Source organism: Petromyzon marinus, assembly GCF_048934315.1.
Source record: "Petromyzon marinus isolate PM22_M1 ecotype Great Lakes invasive population chromosome 80 unlocalized genomic scaffold, UKy_Petmar_22M1.pri1.0 chr80_unloc.4, whole genome shotgun sequence".
NCBI lineage: Eukaryota > Metazoa > Chordata > Hyperoartia > Petromyzontiformes > Petromyzontidae > Petromyzon > Petromyzon marinus.
Window position 1 is genome coordinate 650,277 of NW_027422632.1, and position 23,174 is coordinate 673,450.

Here is a 23,174-nt window from a genome sequence, read left to right on the forward strand (position 1 = left end):
TCTGTCTGTCTGTCTGTGTGTCTGTGTGTGTGTGTCTGTGTGTGTAGGTGTCTGTCTGTCTGTGTGTTTGTGTGTGTCTGTCTGTGTGGGTATGTGTGTCTGTGTATCTGTGTTTGTCTGTGCGAAGGGGGAGCGGTAGTGTAGCGGTTAGCGCGCTGCGCTATGAACCCGGCGACCCGGGTTCGATTCCCGCTCACGGCCAACACCAATGACAATTATCTGAACTGGTCCCGGGCCTCCCCTAGGTCGACTCTGCCTCAAATGAGTACCTGGTGCGGTGTGTAAATATCGCCACTGGGGAGACAAAGGCGGTCGGGCGTGGTGCTGACCACCCATCCCCTCGTGTACCATTCCGGCCTTCATAGGTGCTCGCTAACAGCACTTGCCCCTACAGTCTGTTAAGGCTATATGGGGAATATTTTTGTCTTTGTCTGTCTGTGTGTGGTCCAGCAAAAAGAACCCCCTACCGCCTCGTGGTGCCGGGTGGCAACGCTGTGGTGGGCAGTGGCGTGGGGGGAGGGCCAATTTAGACTGGCCTTTCCCCTCATGGCATTTGTAACCACCACAGTGGCCACATGGGGGCTCTGGATGGGTGCGAGGGGCTGGTAACCCCTCCACCTTCAATAAATTACCACTAAACCACGACTGAAAAATGTAATTAATAAGCTTGTGCCGGAGGCCCCGGGGGGACAGGCGTCTATGACGTCTCCTGGCCAAAGCCCATTTTGCGGAGCCAGGAGACTAAATCCTTACCCTCGGGGCTCCTCCAGATACAACGAAAAGCCACTTCGTGTGGCCACGCGGAATGTTCTAACGCTCACTGCGGAGGAGAGGCTGCCACTCCTCTGTCGGGAGCTGGACCGCTACCGCCTGCATCTCTGTGGTATTCAGGAGGTCCGGTGGACCGGCTCTGGCTCCTGCCACCGTGAGGGGTGGACAGTCCTCTACTCGGGGCAGCAGACTGCCAAACACCAGGGAGTGGCTATTCTGAACAAAATAATGAAGGGGGCGTGGGAGCGTGGCGGTGAGGTGTGAGAAGCTGTGTCTCTGTGTGTGTGTAGGTGTGTGTCCGTGTATGTATCTGTCTGTCTGTGTGTGTGTGTCTGTGTGTGTGTGTCTGTTTGTCTGTGTCTGTCTGTGTGTCTGTCTGTCTGTCTGTGTCTGTCTGTCTGTGTGTGTCTGTGTATGTCTGTGTGTGTGTGTCTGTCTGTGTCTGTCTGTCTGTGTGTGTTTGTGTCTGTCTGGGTGTGTAGGTATGTGTCTGTGTATGTGTCTGTCTTTCTGTGTGTGTGTGTCTGGGTATGTGTGTGTATGTGTCTGTGTGTGTTTGTGTATCTCTGTGTATGTGTGTGTCTCTGTCTGTCTGTGTGTGTTTGTCTGTCTGTCTGTGTATGTGTGTGTGTCTCTCTGTCTGTGTGTGTTTGTGTCTGTCTCTATGTGTGTGTGTGTTTGTGTCTGTCTGGGTATGTGTGTCTGTGTATGTGTCTGTGTGTGTAGGTGTTTGTCTGTCTGTGTATCTGCGTGTGTGTCTGTCTGTCTGTGTCTGTCTGTGTACGTGTGTCTCTCTGTCTGTGTGTGTCTGTCTGTCTGTGTGTGTTTGTGTCTGTCTGTGTATGTTTGTCTCTCTGTCTGTCTGGGTGTGTGTCTGTCTGTGTGTCTGTGTGTGTCTGTCTGTCTGTCTGTGTGTGTCTGTGTGTGTGTGTGTGTCTGTGTTTGTGTGTGTGTGTTTTTGTGTGTGTTTGTGTCTGTGTGTGTGTGTCTGTGTGTGTCTGTGTATGTGTCTGTGTATTTGTGTCTGTGTATGTGTGTTTGTCTCTGTGTGTGTGTCTGTGTGTGTCTGTGTGTGTCTCTGTCTGTCTGGATGTGTGTCTCTGTGTGTGTGTGTAGGTGTGTGTCTGTGTATGTGTCTGTCTGTCTGTGTGTGTCTGTGTGTGTGTCTGTTTGTCTGTGTCTGTCTGTGTGTGTGTCTGTCTGTCTGTGTCTGTCTGTGTGTGTGTCTGTCTGTGTCTGTCTGTGTGTCTGTGTGTGTCTGTCTGTCTGTCTGTGTCTGTCTGTCTGTGTGTGTTTGTGTCTGTCTGGGTGTGTGTGTTTGTGTTTGTCTGTGTCTGTCTGTCTGTCTGTTTGTGTTTGTGTCTGTGTCTGTCTGTGTGTGTCTGTGTATGTCTGTGTGTGTGTGTCTGTCTGTGTCTGTCTGTCTGTGTGTGTTTGTGTCTGTCTGGGTGTGTAGGTATGTGTCTGTGTATGTGTCTGTCTGTCTGTGTGTGTGTCTGTGTGTGTCTGGGTATGTGTGTGTATGTGTCTGTGTGTGTTTGTGTATCTCTGTGTATGTGTGTCTCTCTGTCTGTCTGTGTGTGTTTGTCTGTCTATCTGTGTATGTGTGTGTGTGTCTCTCTGTCTGTGTGTGTTTGTGTCTGTCTCTATGTGTGTGTGTGTTTGTGTCTGTCTGGGTGTGTGTGTCTGTGTATGTGTCTGTGTGTGTAGGTGTTTGTCTGTCTGTGTATCTGCGTGTGTGTCTGTCTGTCTGTTTCTGTCTGTGTACGTGTGTCTCTCTGTCTGTGTGTGTCTTTCTGTCTGTGTGTGTTTGTGTCTGTCTGTGTATGTGTGTCTCTCTGTCTGTCTGGGTGTGTGTGTGTGTGTTTGTGTCTGTCTGTGTATGTGTGTGTTTGTGTATGTCTGTGTATGTGTGTCTCTCTGTCTGTCTGTGTGTGTGTGTCTGTCTGTGTGTCTGTGTGTGTCTGTCTGTCTGTGTGTGTCTATCTCTGTATGTTTGTCTGTGTGTGTGTCTGTGTGTGTAGGTGTCTGTCTGTCTGTGTGTCTGTGTGTCTAGGTGTCTGTCTGTCTGTCTGTGTGTCTGTGTGTGTGTGTCTGTGTGTGTAGGTGTCTGTCTGTCTGTGTGTTTGTGTGTGTCTGTCTGTGTGGGTATGTGTGTCTGTGTATCTGTGTTTGTCTGTGCGAAGGGGGAGCGGTAGTGTAGCGGTTAGCGCGCTGCGCTATGAACCCGGCGACCCGGGTTCGATTCCCGCTCACGGCCAACACCAATGACAATTATCTGAACTGGTCCCGGGCCTCCCCTAGGTCGACTCTGCCTCAAATGAGTACCTGGTGCGGTGTGTAAATATCGCCACTGGGGAGACAAAGGCGGTCGGGCGTGGTGCTGACCACCCATCCCCTCGTGTACCATTCCGGCCTTCATAGGTGCTCGCTAACAGCACTTGCCCCTACAGTCTGTTAAGGCTATATGGGGAATATTTTTGTCTTTGTCTGTCTGTGTGTGGTCCAGCAAAAAGAACCCCCTACCGCCTCGTGGTGCCGGGTGGCAACGCTGTGGTGGGCAGTGGCGTGGGGGGAGGGCCAATTTAGACTGGCCTTTCCCCTCATGGCATTTGTAACCACCACAGTGGCCACATGGGGGCTCTGGATGGGTGCGAGGGGCTGGTAACCCCTCCACCTTCAATAAATTACCACTAAACCACGACTGAAAAATGTAATTAATAAGCTTGTGCCGGAGGCCCCGGGGGGACAGGCGTCTATGACGTCTCCTGGCCAAAGCCCATTTTGCGGAGCCAGGAGACTAAATCCTTACCCTCGGGGCTCCTCCAGATACAACGAAAAGCCACTTCGTGTGGCCACGCGGAATGTTCTAACGCTCACTGCGGAGGAGAGGCTGCCACTCCTCTGTCGGGAGCTGGACCGCTACCGCCTGCATCTCTGTGGTATTCAGGAGGTCCGGTGGACCGGCTCTGGCTCCTGCCACCGTGAGGGGTGGACAGTCCTCTACTCGGGGCAGCAGACTGCCAAACACCAGGGAGTGGCTATTCTGAACAAAATAATGAAGGGGGCGTGGGAGCGTGGCGGTGAGGTGTGAGAAGCTGTAAGCCCCAGGCTACTTTGGGCTCGCCTTCCCATCAACCAGAGGCGAGGAGTGGTGGTCGTGGTTACTTATGCCCCCCACTGAAGACGAACATCCGTGGAGGGATGCAGGCAAAGCCCATGAGTCAGATGCCTTCTATGACCTCCTGTCACAGGTGCTGGCTTAAGTGGCCCCTCGGGATAGAGTCATCTTGTTGGGTGACTTCAATGCCCGAGTTGGTCATGATGCTAGCACCTGGTCTGGAGTGATTAGAGGGCATGGGCAGATCAGCTCAATAACAATGGTAGGAGGCTGCTAGATTTGTGTGCAGCCCATGGGCTTGTAATTACCAACACGCTGTTCCGGCATCGGCGCATCCACACAATATCATGGATGCATTCCGGGTCCAAGCAAGAACATCTGCTGGACTACATAGTGATGGAACAGCGGATGCGGGCCCATGTCCTTGACACCAGGACCTACCGTGGAGCTGATCTGACCACTGACCATCGACTTGTCATCTGTAAGATGCACCTGCCATTCTTCCACTCCGGTGGTGGGTGTACACCCAGGACCCCATTCAAACCCTTAGTGGCATGGTCTCAGCTAGCTGATGAAAGTTGCAAGCGAGAATTTCATCATCACTTGCGGTTGGGGTTGGCATCGTCCCCCACTCCTCCTGATGTCGAGGGGAAATGGGCGAGGTTTAGGACTGTGGCTCATGCAGCTGCAATGGCAGCATTGGGTATACGGTCCAGACCTCCCCAGAGAGCCTGGCTGACAGAGGAGGTGTTCAGGCTGGCTGAGAAAAAGCGACAGGCCCACTCTCACTGGCTACAGCATCCCACGTCAGAGAATGAGGAGACTTACCGCAGCCTTCGCTCAGAGGTTCGGAGAGCCGCGAGGCACTGCAAGGATGGGTGGTGGTTGCGGGTTGCTGAGGAGATAGAGTCTGCCTCAATGGCTCACGATCACAAATCGCTATATAATTAAAAAAAAAGTAACCTGCAGCGCCACACCTATTACCATCATTAGGGGAAAGAATGGTGATCCAATCTCCAACCCCCAGAAACAGGTTTGCAGATTTGCTGAGCATTTCTGTGAGGTCCTGGGGGAGGGGAAATCCCTCAGCCTGGAAAACATCGTGGCTCAAAGTGGGGATGACCCTGCCGAAGCCGAGGTGCCTCAAATATTGGAAGAAGTCACCTCCTGTGAGTGGCTGGCTGAGGTGCCATCTGTTGAGGAAGCACTGAAGGCGATCCAGAATCTGAGGCCAGCAATGACACCGGGCAGAGATGATCTCGCAAGCGAAATGCTGAGGGAGGGTGGAGTTTGTGCACAGACTGCCCTATATGACATAATAACAGTCTGGACCACTGGACGAGTTCTGTTGGACTGGAAGGATGCCCTGGTGGTCCCCCTCTTTAAGAAGGGGGACCGTACAGACTGTAACAACTACAGGGGCATCTCACTCCACAGTGTGCCGGGAAAGGTCCTGGCAAGGATTATTCAACATCGCCTTGCCAGGCACGCTGAGGAGAGGCTTGCGGAGCCCCAATGCGGTTTCAGGAAAGGGCGGTCCTGCACAGATGCCATATTTTCTGTCCGTCTGCTACAGCAGAAGTGTAGGGAATTCCAACAAGACCTGCATCTTTGCTTTATTGACCTGGTCAAGGCCTATGATACCATCAGTAGGCCTGGGCTTTGGGTTGTTCTTCATGCTTTTGGAGTCCCTGACCCTCTGCTCACGATCATTAAGGACCTTCATGATGGTGAGCGGGCCCGGGTAAAACTACGTGGCCGGGAGTCAGAGCCATTCCCTTTATACCTTGGGGTGCGACAGGGATGTCCTCTGGCTCCCACATTATTTAACATCTATTTTGACCACGTAGTTCGTGAAGCCTTCAATAGCTGTACCGGGGGAATCTCCATATGGTACAGATATAATGGGAGGCAAATCGATGCCCGGGTGCGGTCAAGGGATGGCTCCCTATTGCTCAACCACGTTATGTATGCCAATGATCTGGTAATCGCTGGTCACTCAGAGGAGGAGTTGGAGGCGCTGCTGCTAAACCTGGAGCTTGCCACTAAGAGGTGAGGCCTTACCATCAGCCCCACCACAACTAAGCACCTGCCTGGGTATTTTGTACCATCGGACACTCCACCCCAATTGGTGATGGGGCAGTTGTGGAGAGAGTGGAGAGTTTCCCATATCTGGGCAGTGTGGTTATGACCGGCTCCAGTTTAACAGCAGAGGTCTCACTCAGAATCCGTCGAGCGGCAACATCTTTTCATCGGTTGCGTAACGCTGTGTGGAAGCTACCTGGTCTGTCGCTCCGCACGAAGCTTCAGTTCTTCTCGGCCACAGTCATTCCCTCCCTTCTCTACGCTTGTGAAACGTGGACTCCCCTAATGGAACATCTTCGCCGGTTAGAAACATTTAGGCTAGCCTGCCTACGATCGATCCTGGGTTTAATCAGGCTGGATTCTGAGGAGCCTGCAAATCCTTGAAAGATCTTAACAAAGTCCCATTGGTGAGCTCCTCCTGCAGGCAAGGCTGCGTTGGCTGGGTCATGTAGCCCGCACGCCCAGCCACCACATGCCTAAACACCTTTTGTTCGGCTGGATCGAGGGGGCTAAACGGGCGCGGCACGGGCTAGAGAAGAGATGGAGTGACGTGGTACAGGAGGATGTGGAGCTGAGTGGACTTGCCGATGACCGGTACCAGTGGTGTCAAGATCGGCCTCTGTGGAGGAGGCTCGTGAAGGACGCTACTGGGCAGTTGGAGGCAGTCGCCCTCCAACAACAACGGAGGGCGGAGGAGCGACGCTCACAACAACGAGCGGAGCGCCGGGTGGCTAAAGCACAGCAGGTTGGCACAGTAGGGGGCACAGGTGGTGCATCAGCCAGTCATCTCAGTCAGTCGACCCGTGGCACCTGGGTCTGCCCCGTGACCTCCTGCCAGCGGGCGTTCGACACTTCACGTGGCCTCAAGGTGCACATAGCCTGGCACAAGCGTCGTGGTGACGTCACCGCCACTTAGTGGCGAATGGCGGTTGTTGTTGTGTGTTCCTCTGTGTGTGTGAGTCTCTGTGTGTGTCTCACCATGTGTCTGTGTGTGTGTCTCTGTGTGTGTGTGTGTCTCTGTGTGTGTCTCACCGTGTGTCTGTGTGTGTGCATGTCTCTCTCTGTGTGTGTGAGTCTCTGTGTGTGTCTCACCGTGTGTCTGTGTCTGTGTGTCTCTCTGTGTGTGTGAGTCTCTGTGTGTGTGTCTCTCTGTGTGTGTGTGTGAGTCTCTGTGTGTGTCTCACCGTGTGTGTGTGAGTCTCTGTGTGTGTCTCACCGTCTCTGCGTGTGTGTCTCACCGTGTGTCTCTCTCTGTGTGTGTGTCTCACCGTGTGTGTGTGAGTCTCTGTGTGTGTCTCACCGTCTCTGTGTGTGTGTGTCTCTGTGTGTGTCTCACCGTCTCTGTGTGTGTGTGTCTCTCTCTCTGTGTGTGTCTCACCGTCTCTGTGTGTGTCTCACCGTCTCTGTGTGTGTCTCACCGTGTGTCTCTGTGTGTGTGTGTCTCTCTGTGTGTGTGTCTACCCAGCTGGTGCTCCAGGACATGTTCTTCAGTGGCACTCGGCTGCTCCAGTCCGTGTGTCTGTGTGTGTGTGAGTCTCTGTGTGTGTGTGTCTGTGTGTGTGTGTCTGTGTGTGTGAGTCTCTGTGTGTGTCTCACCGTCTCTGTGTGTGTCTCACCGTGTGTCTGTGTGTGTGTCTCTCTGTGTGTGTCTCTGTGTGTGTGAGTCTCTGTGTGTGTCTCACCGTCTCTGTGTGTGTCTCACCGTGTGTCTGTGTGTGTGTGTCTCTCTCTCTGTGTGTGTCTCTCTCTGTGTGTGTCTCACCGTGTGTCTCTCTGTGTGTCTCTCTGTGTGTGTGTGTGTCTCTCTCTGTGTGTGTGTCTCTCTCTGTGTGTGTCTCACCGTGTGTCTCTCTGTGTGTCTCTCTGTGTGTGTGTGTGTCTCTCTCTGTGTGTGTGAGTCTCTGTGTGTGTCTCACCGTCTCTCTGTGTGTGTGTCTCACCGTGTGTCTGTGTGTGTGAGTCTCTGTGTGTGTGTGTCTCTCTGTGTGTGTCTCACCGTGTGTCTCTCTGTGTGTCTCTCTGTGTGTGTGTGTGTGTCTGTGTGTGTGTGAGTCTCTCTGTGTGTGTCTCACCGTGTGTCTCTGTGTGTGTCAGTGTGTGTGTGTCTCTCTGTGTGTGTGTGTCTCTCTCTGTGTGTGTGTGTGTCTCTGTGTGTGTGTGTGTCTCACCGTGTGTCTCTCTCTGTGTGTGTCTCTCTCTGTGTGTGTGTGTCTCTCTGTGTGTGTGTCTACCCAGCTGGTGCTCCAGGGCATGTTCTTCAGTGGCACTCCGCTGCTCGAGTCCGTGTGTCTGTGTGTGTGTGAGTCTCTGTGTGTGTGTGTGACTCTCTCTGTGTGTGTGTCTCTCTGTGTGTCTGTGTGTGTGTGAGTCTCTCTGTGTGTGTGTGTCTCTCTGTGTGTGTCTCACCATGTGTGTGTGTCTCTCTGTGTGTGTCTACCCAGCTGGTGCTCCAGGGCATGTTCTTCAGTGGCACTCCGCTACTCCAGTCCGTGTGTCTCCACGAGCCCGCTGTGGAGGAGCTGCGCTCGTCGCTGGCTGCGTGCGTGCGCAGGGCGCTGGAGCCAGCGCGAGCCTACGCAGACTCTCTACGGCCACTCCTGCACCTGTACAACGCCGACCCGGAGCAGCACGCCAGGTGGGCGGTGTGTGTGTACTAGTGTGTGTGTGTACACTAGTGTGTGTGTACTAGTGTGTGTACTAGTGTGTGTGTGTGTACTAGTGTGTGTGTGTGTACTAGTGTGTGTACTAGTGTGTGTGTGTGTACTAGTGTGTGTGTGTGTACTAGTGTGTGTGTGTGTGTGTATTAGTGTGTGTGTGTGTGTACTAGTGTGTGTGTGTGCTAGTGTGTGTGTGTGTACTAGTGTGTGTGTACTAGTGTGTGTGTACTAGTGTGTGTGTGTGTACTAGTGTGTGAGTGTGTACTAGTGTGTGTGTACTAGTGTGTGTGTACTAGTGTGTGTGTGTGTACTAGTGTGTGTGTACTAGTGTGTGTGTGTGTACTAGTGTGTGTGTACTAGTGTGTGTGTACACTAGTGTGTGTGTACTAGTGTGTGTGTGTGTACTAGTGTGTGTGTACTAGTGTGTGTGTGTGTACTAGTGTGTGTGTGTGTACTAGTGTGTGTGTGTGTGTGTACTAGTGTGTGTGTGTGTGTGTACTAGTGTGTGTGTACTAGTGTGTGTGTGTGTACTAGTGTGTGTGTACTAGTGTGTGTGTGTGTACTAGTGTGTGTGTGTGTGTACTAGTGTGTGTGTACTAGTGTGTGTGTGTGTACTAGTGTGTGTGTGTGTGTACTAGTGTGTGTGTGTGTACTAGTGTGTGTGTACTAGTGTGTGTGTGTGTGTGTACTAGTGTGTGTGTACTAGTGTGTACTAGTGTGTGTGTGTGTGTACTAGTGTGTGTGTGTGTGTGTACTAGTGTGTGTGTGTGTACTAGTGTGTGTACTAGTGTGTGTACTAGTGTGTGTGTGTGTACTAGTGTGTGTGTGTGTGTACTAGTGTGTGTGTGTGTGTACTAGTGTGTGTGTGTGTGTGTACTAGTGTGTGTGTACTAGTGTACTAGTGTGTGTGTACTAGTGTGTGTGTGTGTGTACTAGTGTGTGTGTACTAGTGTGTGTGTGTACTAGTGTGTGTGTGTACTAGTGTGTGTGTGTGTGTACTAGTGTGTGTGTGTACTAGTGTGTGTGTGTGTACTAGTGTGTGTGTGTGTACTAGTGTGTGTGTACTAGTGTGTGTGTGTGTGTACTAGTGTGTGTGGACTAGTGTGTGTGTGTGTACTAGTGTGTGTGTACTAGTGTGTGTGAGTGTACTAGTGTGTGTGTGTACTAGTGTGTGTGTGTGTACTAGTGTGTGTGTGTGTGCTAGTGTGTGTACTAGTGTGTGTGTGTGTGTGTACTAGTGTGTGTGTGTGTACTAGTGTGTGTGTGTGTGTGTACTAGTGTGTGTGTGTGTACTAGTGTGTGTGTGTGTGTACTAGTGTGTGTGTGTGTACTAGTGTGTGTGTGTGTACTAGTGTGTGTACTAGTGTGTGTGTGTGTACTAGTGTGTGTGGACTAGTGTGTGTGTGTGTACTAGTGTGTGTACTAGTGTGTGTGAGTGTACTAGTGTGTGTGTGTACTAGTGTGTGTGTGTGTACTAGTGTGTGTGTGTGTGCTAGTGTGTGTGTGTGTACTAGTGTGTGTGTGTGTGTACTAGTGTGTGTGTGTGTGTACTAGTGTGTGTGTGTGTGTACTAGTGTGTGTGTGTGTGTACTAGTGTGTGTGTGTGTGTGTACTAGTGTGTGTGTACTAGTGTGTGTGTGTGTACTAGTGTGCTAGTGTGTGTGTGTGTACTAGTGTGTACACTAGTGTGTGTGTACTAGTGTGTGAGTGTGTACTAGTGTGTGTACTAGTGTGTACTAGTGTGTGTGTGTACTAGTGTGTGTGTGTGTGTACTAGTGTGTGTACTAGTGTGTGTGTGTGTTTACTAGTGTGTGTGTACTAGTGTGTGTGTGTGTTTACTAGTGTGTGTGTACTAGTGTGTACTAGTGTGTGTACTAGTGTGTGTACTAGTGTGTACTAGTGTGTGTGTACTAGTGTGTGTGTGTACTAGTGTGTGAGTGTGTGTACGTGTGTTTACTAGTGTGTGTGTGCTAGTGTGTGTGTGTACTAGTGTGTGTGTGTGTGTACTAGTGTGTGAGTGTGCTAGTGTGTGTACTAGTGTGTGTGTGTACTAGTGTGTGTGTACTAGTGTGTACACTAGTGTGTGTGTACTAGTGTGTGTGTACTAGTGTGTGAGTGTGTGTACGTGTGTTTACTAGTGTGTGTGTGCTAGTGTGTGTGTGTACTAGTGTGTGTGTGTGTACTAGTGTTTGTGTACTAGTGTGTGTACTAGTGTGTGTGTGTGTGCACTAGTGTGTTTACTAGTGTGTACTAGTGTGTGAGTGTACTAGTGTGTGTATGTACTAGTGTGTGTACTAGTGTGTGTGTACTAGTGTGTGTGTACTAGTGTGTGTGTGTGTACTAGTGTGTGTGTGTACTAGTGTGTGTGTACTAGTGTGTGTGTACTAGTGTGTGTGTGTGTACTAGTGTGTGTGTGTACTAGTGTGTGTGTGTACTAGTGTGTGTACTAGTGTGGCAAAACAACCCCCTACCTCCTCGCGGTGCCGGACGGGCAACTCTGTCGTGGACAGCGCTGTGGGGGGAGATCCAATTTTGATTGGCTCCTCCGCTCATGGCATATGTGTCCACCACAGGGGCTAAACGGGGGCTCTGGACGGGTGCGAGGGGCTGGTAACCCCTCCACCTTCAATTAATTACCACGAAACTACGAATGAAATATGTAACAACTAAGCTTGTGCCGGAGGCCCCGGGGGGCCAGGCGTCTATGACGTCTCCTGGCCAAACCCCAATTGGCGGAGCCAGGAGATTGAATACCTACCCTCGGGGCTACTCCAGAAACAACGAAAAGCCACTACGGTTGGCCACGTGGAATGTTCGAACGCTCACTGCAGAGGAGAGGCTGCCACTCCTCTGTCGGGAGCTGGACCGGTACCGCCTGGATCTATGCGGCATTCAGGAGGTCCGGTGGACCGGCTCTGGCTCCTGCCACCATGAGGGGTGGACAGTCCTCTACTCGGGGCAGCAGACTGCCAAACAACAGGGTGTGGGTCTTCTTTTGAACAAAAGAATGAAGGGGGCGTGGGAGCGTGGCGGTGAGGTGTGGGAAGCTGTAAGCCCCAGGCTACTTTGGGCTCGCCTTCCCATCAACCGGAGGCGAGGAATGGTGGTCGTGGTTACTTATGCCCCCACCGAAGATGAACATCCGTGGAGGGATGCAGGCAAAGCCGATGAGTCAGATGCCTTCTATGACCTCCTGTCACAGGTGCTGGCTAAAGTGGCCCCTCGGGATAGAGTCATCATGTTGGGTGACTTCAATGCCCGAGTTGGTCATGATACTGGCACCTGGTCTGGAGTGATTGGAGGGCATGGGCCAGATCAGCTCAATAACAACGGTAGGAGGCTGCTAGATTTTTGTGCAGCCCATGGGCTTGTAATTACCAACACGCTGTTCCGGCATCGGCGCATCCACACAACATCATGGATGCATGCCGGGTCCAAGCAAGAACATCTGCTGGACTACATAGTGACGGACCAGCGAATGCGAGCCCATGTCCTTGACACCAGGACCTACCGTGGAGCTGATCTGCCCTCTGACCATCGACTAGTCATCTGTAAGATGCGCCTGCCATTCTTCCACTCCGGTGGTGGGTGTACACCCAGGACCCCATTCCAACCTAAAGTGGCCTGGTCTCAGTTATCTGATGAAAGTTGCAAGCGAGAATTTCATCATCGCTTGCGGCTGGGATTGGCATCGTCCCCGACTCCTCCTGATGTCGAGGGTAAATGGGCGAGGTTTAGGACTGTGACTCATGCAGCTGCAATGGCTGCTTTGGGTACGCGGTCCAGACCTCCCCAGACACCCTGGATGACAGAGGAGTTGTTCAGGATGGTTGAGAAAAAGCGACAGGCCCACTGTCATCGGCTACAGAATCCCACGTCAGAGAATGAGGAGGCTTACCGCAGCCTTCGCTCGGAGGTTCGGAGAGCCGTGAGGCGCTGCAAGGATGGGTGGTGGTCGCGGGTTGCTGAGGAGATGGAGTCTGCCTCAGTGGCCCGTGATCACAAATCTCTATTTAACTCCATCAAAAAAGTAACCTGCAGCGCCACACCTATTACCATCATTAGGGGAAAAAACGGTGATCCAATTTCCGACCCCCAGGAACAGGTTCGCAGATTTGCTGAGCATTTCTGTGAGGTCCTGGGGGAGGGAAAATCCCTCAGCCAGGAAAACATCGCGGCACAAAGTGAGGATGACCCTGCTGAGGCTGCGGTGCCTCAAATATTGGATGAAGTCACCCCCTGTGAGTGGCTGGCTGAGGTGCCATCTGCTGAGGAAGTATTGAAGGCGATCCGGAGTCTGAGACCAGGAAAGGCAGCGGGCAGAGATGATCTCCCAAGCGAAATGCTGAGGGAGGGTGGCGTTTGTGCACAGACTGCCCTATATGACATCATAACAACAGTCTGGATCACTGGACGGGTTCCGCAGGATTGGAAGGATGCCCTGGTGGTCCCCCTTTTTAAGAAGGGGGACCGCACAGACTGTAACAACTACAGGGGCATCTCACTCCTCAGTGTGCCGGGAAAGGTCCTGGCAAGGATTATTCAGCATCGCCTTGCCAGGCACGCTGAGGAGAGGCTTGCGGAGCCCCAATGCGGTTTCAGGAAAGGGCGGTCCTGCACAGATGCCATATTTTCTGTCCGTCTGCTACAGCAGAGGTGTAGGGAATTCCAACAAGACCTACATCTCTGCTTTATTGACCTGGTCAAGGCCTATGATACCATCAGTAGGCCTGGGCTCTGGGTCGTTCTTCGTGCTTTTGGAGTACCTGACCCTCTGCTCACGATCATTAAGGACCTTCATGATGGTGAGCGGGCCCGGGTAAAACTACGTGGCCGGGAGTCAGAGCCATTCCCTGTACACCTTGGGGTGCGACAGGGATGTCCTTTGGCTCCCACATTATTTAACATCTATTTTGACCACGTAGTTCGTGAAGCCTTCAATAGCTGTACCGGGGGAATCTCCATATGGTACAGATATAATGGGAGGCTAATCGATGCCCGGGTGCGGTCAAGGGATGGCTCCCTATTGCTCAACCACGTTATGTATGCTGATGACTTGGTAATAGCTGCTCAGTCAGAGGAGGAGTTGGAGACGCTGCTGCTGAGACTGGAGCATGCCACTAAGAGGTGGGGCCTTACCATCAGCCCCACCAAAACTAAGCACCTGCCTGGGTATTTTGTACCATCGGACACTCCACCACCACAACTCCCAATCAGTGATGGGGCAGTTGTGGAGAGAGTGGAGAGTTTCCCATACCTGGGCAGTGTGCTTATGACTGGCTCCAGTTTAACAGCAGAGGTCTCACTCCGAATCAGTCGAGCGGCAATATCTTTTCATCGGTTGCGTAACGCTGTGTGGAAGCTACCTGGTCTGTCGCTCCGCACTAAGCTTCAGGTCTTCTCGGCCACGGTCATTCCCTCCCTTCTCTATGCTTGCGAAACGTGGACCCCCCTAATGGAACATCTTCGCCGGTTAGAAACATTTAGGCTGGCCTGCCTACGATCCATCCTGGGTTTAACCAGACTGGATTGTGTGAGGAGCTCACAAATCCTTGAAAGATCTGGGCAGGGTCCCATCGGTGAGCTCCTCCGGCAGGCAAGGCTGCGATGGCTGGGTCATGTAGCCCGCATGCCCAGCCACCGCATGCCGAAACAGCTTTTGTTTGGCCGGATTGAGGGGGCTAAGCGGGCGCGGCACGGGCTAGAGAAGAGATGGAGTGATGTGGTACAGGAGGACGTGGAGCTGAGTGGACTTGCCGATGACTGGTACCAGCGGTGTCAAGATCGGCCTCTGTGGAGGAGGCTCGTGAAGGATGCTACTGGGCAGTTGGAGGCAGTCGCCCTCCAACAACAACGGAGGGCGGAGGAGCGACGCTCACAACAGCGAGCGGAGCGCCGGGTGGCTAAAGCACAGCAGGTTGGCACAGTAGGGGGCACAGGTGGTGCATCAGCCAGTCATCTCAGTCAGTCGACCCGTGGCACCTGGGTCTGCCCCGTGACCTCCTGCCAGCGGGCGTTCGACACTTCACGTGGCCTCAGGGTGCACATAGCCTGGCACAAGCGTCGTGGTGACGTCACCGCCACTTAGTGGCGAATGGCGGTTGTTGTTGTTGTTGTTGTACTAGTGTGTGTGTACTAGTGTGTGTGTGTGTGTACTAGTGTGTGTGTGTGTACTAGTGTGTGTGTACTAGTGTGTGTGTACTAGTGTGTGTGTGTGTGTGTGCTAGTGTGTGTGTGTGTACACTAGTGTGTGTGTATTAGTGTGTGTGTACTAGTGTACTATTGTGTGTGTGTATACTAGTGTGTGTGTGTACTAGTGTGTGTGTACTAGTGTGTGTATACTAGTGTGTGTGTACTAGTGTGTGTGAGTGTGTACTAGTGTGTGTGTACTAGTGTGTGTGTACTAGTGTACTAGTGTGTGTGTGTGTACTAGTGTGTGTGTGTACTAGTGTGTGTGTACTAGTGTGTGTATACTAGTGTGTGTGTACTAGTGTGTGTGAGTGTGTACTAGTGTGTGTGTACTAGTGTGTGTGTACTAGTGTACTAGTGTGTGTGTGTGTACTAGTGTGTGTGTGGACTAGTGTGTGTGTACTAGTGTGTGTATACTAGTGTGTGTGTACTAGTGTGTGTGAGTGTGTACTAGTGTGTGTGTACTAGTGTGTGTGTGTGTGTACTAGTGTGTGTACTAGTGTGTGTGTGTGTACTAGTGTGTACTAGTGTACTAGTGTGTGTACTAGTGTGAGTGTACTAGTGTGTGTGTACTAGTGTGTGTGTGTGTGTCCTAGTGTGTGTGTACTAGTGTGTGTGTGTACTAGTGTGTGATTTGCTGAGCATTTCTGTGAGGTCCTGGGGGAGGGAAAATCCCTCAGCCAGGAAAACATCGTGGCACAAAGTGAGGATGACCCTGCTGAGGCTGCGGTGCCTCAAATATTGGAAGAAGTCACCCCCTGTGAGTGGCTGGCTGAGGTGCCATCTGCTGAGGAAGTATTGAAGGCGATCCGGAGTCTGAGACCAGGAAAGGCAGCGGGCAGAGATGATCTCCCAAGCGAAATGCTGAGGGAGGGTGGCGTTTGTGCACAGACTGCCCTATATGACATCATAACAACAGTCTGGACCACTGGACGGGTTCCGCAGGATTGGAAGGATGCCCTGGTGGTCCCCCTTTTTAAGAAGGGGGACCGCACAGACTGTAACAACTACAGGGGCATCTCACTCCTCAGTGTGCCGGGAAAGGTCCTGGCAAGGATTATTCAGCATCGCCTTGCCAGGCACGCTGAGGAGAGGCTTGCGGAGCCCCAATGCGGTTTCAGGAAAGGGCGGTCCTGCACAAAAGCCATATTTTCTGTCCGTCTGCTACAGCAGAGGTGTAGGGAATTCCAACAAGACCTACATCTCTGCTTTATTGACCTGGTCAAGGCCTATGATACCATCAGTAGGCCTGGGCTCTGGGTCGTTCTTCGTGCTTTTGGAGTACCTGACCCTCTGCTCACGATCATTAAGGACCTTCATGATGGTGAGCGGGCCCGGGTAAAACTACGTGGCCGGGAGTCAGAGCCATTCCCTGTACACCTTGGGGTGCGACAGGGATGTCCTCTGGCTCCCACATTATTTAACATCTATTTTGACCACGTAGTTCGTGAAGCCTTCAATAGCTGTACCGGGGGAATCTCCATATGGTACAGATATAATGGGAGGCTGATCGATGCCCGGGTGCGGTCAAGGGATGGCTCCCTATTGCTCAACCACGTTATGTATGCTGATGATTTGGTAATAGCTGCTCAGTCAGAGGAGGAGTTGGAGACGCTGCTGCTGAGACTGGAGCGTGCCACTAAGAGGTGGGGCCTTACCATCAGCCCCACCAAAACTAAGCACCTGCCTGGGTATTTTGTACCATCGGACACTCCACCCCCACAACTCCCAATCGGTGATGGGGCAGTTGTGGAGAGAGTGGAGAGTTTGCCATACCTGGGCAGTGTGCTTATGACTGGCTCCAGTTTAACAGCAGAGGTCTCACTCCGAATCAGTCGAGCGGTAATATCTTTTCATCGGTTGCGTAACGCTGTGTGGAAGCTACCTGGTCTGTCGCTCCGCACTAAGCTTCAGGTCTTCTTGGCCACGGTCATTCCCTCAATTCTCTACACTTGCGAAACGTGGACCCCCCTAATGGAACATCTTCGCCGGTTAGAAACATTTAGGCTGGCCTGCCTACGATCCATCCTGGGTTTAACCAGACTGGATTGTGTGAGGAGCTCACAAATCCTTGAAAGATCTGGGCAAGGTCCCATCGGTGAGCTCCTCCGGCGGGCAAGGCTGCGTTGGCTGGGTCATGTAGCCCGCATGCCCAGCCACCGCATGCCGAAACAGCTTTTGTTCGGCCGGATTGAGGGGGCTAAGCGGGCGCGGCACGGGCTAGAGAAGAGATGGAGTAATGTGGTACAGGAGGACGTGGAGCTGAGTGGACTTGCCGATGACTGGTACCAGCGGTGTCAAGATCGGCCTCTGTGGAGGAGGCTCGTGAAGGACGCTGCTACTGGGCACTTTGAGGTAGTCGCCCTCCAGCAACAACGGAGGGCGGAGGAGCGACGCTCAGAACAACGAGCGGAGCGCCGGGTGGCTAAAGCACAGCAGGTTGGCACAGTAGGGGGCACAGGTGGTGCATCAGCCAGTCATCTCAGTCAGTCGACTTGAGGGGGCTAAGGGGGCTAAGCGGGCGCGGCACGGGCTAGAGAAGAGATGGAGTGATGTGGTACAGGAGGACGTGGAGCTGAGTGGACTTGCCGATGACTGGTACCAGCGGTGTCAAGATCGGCCTCTGTGGAGGAGGCTCGTGAAGGACGCTGCTACTGGGCAGTTTGAGGTAGTCGCCCTCCAGCAACAACGGAGGGCGGAGGAGCGACGCTCAGAACAACGAGCGGAGCGCCGGTTGGCTAAAGCACAGCAGGTTGGCACAGTAGGGGGCACAGGTGGTGCATCAGCCAGTCATCTCAGTCAGTCGACCCGTGGCACCTGGGTCTGCCCCGTGACCTCCTGCCAGCGGGCGTTGGACACTTCACGTGGCCTCAAGGTGCACATAGCCTGGCACAAGCGTCGTGGTGACGTCACCGCCACTTAGTGGCGAATGGCGGTTATTGTTGTCTGTGTGTGTGAGTGTGTGTCTGTGTGTGTGTGTCTGTGTGTGTGTGTCTATGTTTGTGTGTGTGTCTGTGTGTGTCTGTCACTGTGTGTGTGTGTGTCACTGTGTGTGTGTGTCACTGTGTGTGTCTGTGTGTGTGTGTGTCTGTGTGTGTGTCTATGTGTGTGTGTCTGTGTGTGTCTGTGTGTGTGTGTGTCTATGTGTCTGTGTGTGTGTGTGTGTGTCTGTGTGTGTGTGTGTGTGTCACTGTGTGTGTGTGTCACTGTGTGTGTCTGTGTGTGTGTGTCTGTGTCTATGTGTGTGTGTGTGTCTGTGTGTGTGTCACTGTGTGTGTCTGTGTGTGTGTCTATGTGTCTGTGTGTGTGTGTGTCTGTGTGTGTGTGTCTGTGTGTGTGTGTCTGTGTGTGTCTGTGTATGTGTGTGTCTGTGTGTGTGTGTCTATGTGTCACTCTGTGTCTATGTGTCACTGTGTGTGTGTGTCACTGTGTGTGTGTGTCACTGTGTGTGTGTGTCACTGTGTGTATGTGTCACTGTGTGTGTGTGTCACTGTGTGTCTATGTGTCTGTGTCTGTGTGTGTGTCACTATCGGGAGTGTAGCGGTTAGCGCTACGCCGCGCTTCGAACCCGGCATCCCGAGTTCAGTTCCCCCTCACGGCCAACACCAGTGACGATTATCTGAACCGGTCCGGGGCCTCCCCTAGGTCGACTCAGCCTCAAATGAGCACCTGGTGCGATGTGTAAACATCGCCACTGGGGAGACAAAGGCGGCCGGGCGTGGTGCTCGCCACCCACCCACCCCCCTCGTGTGCCACGGTGCCGGTAGCCCTCACCGGCGCCGCTCGCTAACGGCACCTTGCCCCAACAGTCTGTTAAGGCTACACGGGGGATCTTTGCCTTTTTATTCGTGCGTGTGCATGCGTGTGTGTGTGTGTACCCCATAGCTCCCCCTTCGTCTCGTGTCCTTCACGTACAACCACGCGTGTCCCACGCATGTCCCTCGCATGTCCCACGCATGTCCCACGCATGTCACACGCATGACCAACGCATGTCACACGCATGACCAACGCATGTCCCACTCCCCCCGCGCAGGGAGCACGTGTCGGAGGCGAGCGACGTGGAGTCGGTGCGCGCGGAGCTCCGTCGCCTGCGCGCGGAGCTCCGTCGGGTGGAGGCGTCGCTGCCGCCGGCCATCGTGGTTGGGCCGCTGTGGGTGGGCGTGGAGGAGCTGCGGCGTCAGCTGGCACGCCGGTGCCAGGGGCTGGCCACCGCCACGCTGGGGGCGCTGGCGCGGACGCTCAGGCGCCAGGCGGACGCGGTACGCTGGCGCGGGAGAGGGACACGGAGAGCGAGGGGAGAGAGAGAGAGAGACACGGAGAGAGGGAGAGAGGGAGAGAGACACGGAGAGAGGGAGAGAGAGACAGGGAGAGACAGGGAGAGAGGGAGAGAGATACAGGAAGAGAGAGACTGAGAAAGAGACAGGGAGAAAGCGAGATGCAGAGAGAGAGAGAGAGACAGAGAGAGAGAGACAGGGAGAGAGAGAGATACGGAGAGAGAGACACTGAGAGAAAGACACGGAGAGAGGGGATAGAGAGAGACAGGGAGAGACAGGGAGAGAGGGAGAGAGAGACAGGAAGAGAGAGACTGAGAAAGAGACAGGGAGAAAGCGAGATGCAGAGAGAGAGAGAGACAGAGAGAGAGAGAGACAGGGAGAGAGAGACACGGAGAGAGAGAGATACGGAGAGAGAGACACTGAGAGAAAGACACGCAGAGAGGGAGGCACGGAGAGAGAGACAGGGAGAGAGAGGGAGAGAGACACTGAGAGAGAGACACAGAGAGAGACAGGGAGAGAGGGAGACGCAGAGAGAGGGAGACACAGAGAGAGAGACAGGGAGAGAGGGAGACACGGAGAGAGAGAGAGACACAGAGAGAGAGAGACAGGGAGAGAGGGAGAAAGGGAGACACGGAGAGAGGGAGAGAGGGAGAGAGAGACAGGGAGAGAGAGACAGGGAGAGGGAGAGACAGGGAGAGAGAGAGAGAGAGACACAGAGAGAGAGAGAGACAGGGAGAGAGAGATACGGAGAGAGAGATACGGAGAGAGAGACACGGAGAGAGACACGGAGAGAGACACGGAGAGAGAGAGAGACACGGAGAAAGACAGGGAGAGAGGGAGGCACGGAGAGAGAGACAGGGAGAGAGGGAGACGCAGAGAGAGGGAGACACAGAGAGAGAGAGAGAGAGACACGGAGAGAGAGACACGGAGAGAGAGACACGGAGAGAGAGAGACACGGAGAGAGAGACAGGGAGAGAGAGAGACACGGAGAGAGGGAGACACGGAGAGAGGGAGAGACAGGGAGAGAGGGACACGGAGAGAGACACGGAGAGACACGGAGAGACACGGAGAGAGAGACACGGAGAGAGAGAGACACGGAGAGAGAGACACGCAGAGATGGAGAGAGTCACGGAGAGACACGGAGAGAGAGACACGGAGAGAGACACGGAGAGATGGAGAGACAAACGGATTTAGAGACATGTCTATAAACTAGGCTACAGTCTAGTTTATAGACTGGCAGTACGCTGACTCAGTGACCTAAGCCTTGCTACAGTCGACATCATAAGCTGGCAACACGGTAAGCAGCTTACAAAGCAGGCGACAGTGGACGTGAAAGACTGGCGGTACACTGAGCGAGGTAAAGAAGCAGGCAACAGCTTATAGACTGGCATACACTCACCCTGGCCAGTAGCAAAGTTTACCGTGTAGACAATCGACCGTCAGTGCACTGACTTTAATTCATGAGCAGGCAACAGACCACAGGACAGACCGCCAGTGGACTGGCACAGCTTCACAAAAAGCACACGTTAATATTTCAACATTATGCAACTCAATTCAGAAACGTCAGCTGCCTATGTGCGTGAGTTTTAGCGAGAGAAGCAAGGGGGCGAGCGCTTTACATTGTCGTGGTGAGGCCTAGTCCCGTGCAGAGCCCCCGGCCTCGCCTGGATTGTCCAGCCGGGCGAGGTGGCAACTTGCCAGGCTGGGAGCTGGGCCCACTGCCCCCCCGCCCCCCCCACCATCATCCCCCCGCCCGCGCTACAACAATAATAATAATACTATCTTAAGCGCATTAATATAAATATATATGGACTCTACAGTAGTCACTGTAGCGAAAGGAGCGAGAAAAAAATTACTTAACATTGGCGTGGTGAGGCCTAGTCCCGTGCTGAGCCCCCGGTCTCGCCTAGATTGTCCAGCTGGATGAGGTGGCACCTTGCCAGGCTGGGAGCTGGGCCCGTTACCCCCCCCCACCATCCCCCCGCCCGCGCTACAACAATAATAATACTATCTTAAGCGCATTAATATAAATATATACGGACTCTACAGTAGTAACTGTAGCGAAAGGAGCGAGAAAAAAATTACTTAACATTGGCGTGATGAGGCCTGGTCCCGTGCTGAGCCCCCGGCCTCGCCTGGATTGTCCAGCCGGACAAGGTGGCACCTTGCCAGGCTGGGAGCTGGGCCCGCTACCCCCCCCCCACCATCATCCCCCCGCCCGCGCTGCAACAACAATAATAATACTATCTTAAGCGCATTAATATAAATATATACGGACTCTACAGTAGTAACTGTAGCGAAAGGAGCGAGAAAAAAATTACTTAACATTGGCGTGGTGAGGCCTAGTCCCGTGCTGAGCCCCCGGTCTCGCCTAGATTGTCCAGCTGGATGAGGTGGCACCTTGCCAGGCTGGGAGCTGGGCCCGCTACCCCCCCCCCCCCCCCCACCATCATCCCCCCACCCGCGCTGCAACAACAATAATAATACTATCTTAAGCGCATTAATATAAATATATACGGACTCTACAGTAGTAACTGTAGCGAAAGGAGCGAGAAAAAAATTACTTAACATTGGCGTGGTGAGGCCTAGTCCCGTGCTGAGCCCCCGGCCTCGCCTGGATTGTCCAGCCGGACGAGGTGGCACCTTGCCAGGCTGGGAGCTGGGCCCGCTACCCTTCCCACCCCACTGTCCCCCTGCCCGCGCTACAACAATACTGGGGCTTACGGAGCGGTACTCGGATATTTTTTTTTCAACGTGAACCCCACCGTTTGAGAGCCAGATCCCTCGCAAGCGCGCGCACACACACACACACAGACAAAAAATGACATAGGTAAGATAGTCGTGTATAGTGGTGTATAGTAGTGTGTAGTGTATAGTAGTGTGTAGTGTATAATAGTGTGTAGTGTATAATAGTGTATAGTGTATAGTAATGTAATGTATATTAGTGTATAATAGTGTGTAGTGTATAGTAGTGTGTAGTGTATAATAGTGTATAGTAATGTAGTGTATATTAGTGTATAATAATGTGTAGTGTATAGTAGTGTATAGTGTAGTGTATAATAGTGTGTAGTGTATAGTAGTGTATAGTGTAGTGTAAATTAGTGTATAGTGTAGTGTATAGTAGTGTATAGTGTAGTGTATAATAGTGTATAGTGTATAGTAGTGTATAGTGTAGTGTATAATAGTGTAGTGTATAGTATAGTGTAGTGTATAGTGTAGTGTATAGTAGTGTATAGTGTAGTGTATAGTAGTGTATAGTGTAGTATATAGTGTAGTGTATAGTAGTGTATAGTGTAGTGTATAGTAGTGTTGTGTATAGTGTAGTGTATAGTGTAGTGTATAGTAGTGTATAGTGTAGTGTATAGTGTAGTGTATAGTGTGTAGTGTAGTGTGTAGTGTAGTGTATAGTGTAGTGTAGTGTATAGTGTAGTGTATAGTGTAGTGTATAGTGTAGTGTATAGTATATAGTGTAGTGTATAGTGTAGTGTATAGTGTAGTGTATAGTATATAGTGTAGTGTATAGTGTAGTGTATAGTGCAATGTATAGTAGTGTATAGTGTAGTGTATAGTGTAGTGTATAGTGTAGTGTATAGTGTGTAGTGTATAGTGTAGTGTATAGTGTAGTGTATAGTGTAGTGTATAGTAGTGTATAGTGTAGTGTATAGTGTAGTGTATAGAAGTGTATAGTGTAGTGTGTAGTGTAGTGTATAGAAGTGTATAGTGTAGTGTATAGTAGGGTAGTGTATAGTGTAGTGTAGTAGTGTATAGTGTAGTGTATAGTGTAGTGTATAGTGTAGTGTGTAGTGTAGTGTATAGTAGTGTATAGTGTAGTGTATAGTGTAGTGTATAGTTCATAATAAAGGTTTTTGGGTTAGATCGCGTTTATTTATAAATGTCCCTCCACCACCCGACACGGCCAATCAGCAAAAAAATGTCACGTTGACAAAAGACAAATAATTCACTACTTTAGCCCACCGGTGTGTTGAAGAGTGAATCCACATTTATAGTTTGAATGTATAGTAGTGTAGTGTATAGTGTAGTGTAGTGTATAGTGTAAGTGTATAGTAGTGTAGTGTA

At 52.2% G+C, this 23,174-nt stretch overlaps 1 protein-coding gene across 1 annotated transcript in view; it reads left to right on the top strand.

Moving 5' to 3' along the window:
• Nucleotides 1-19,340, top strand: part of LOC116938180 (uncharacterized) — a 39,301-nt gene extending 19,961 nt beyond the window's left edge. The window contains exons 5-6 of the mRNA XM_076058945.1: nucleotides 8,419-8,612; nucleotides 18,857-19,340. The gene's annotated coding sequence lies outside the window, so the exon portion shown is untranslated. The remainder of the gene's footprint in view (nucleotides 1-8,418; nucleotides 8,613-18,856) is intronic.
• The last annotated feature ends 3,834 nt before the right edge of the window (nucleotides 19,341-23,174 follow it).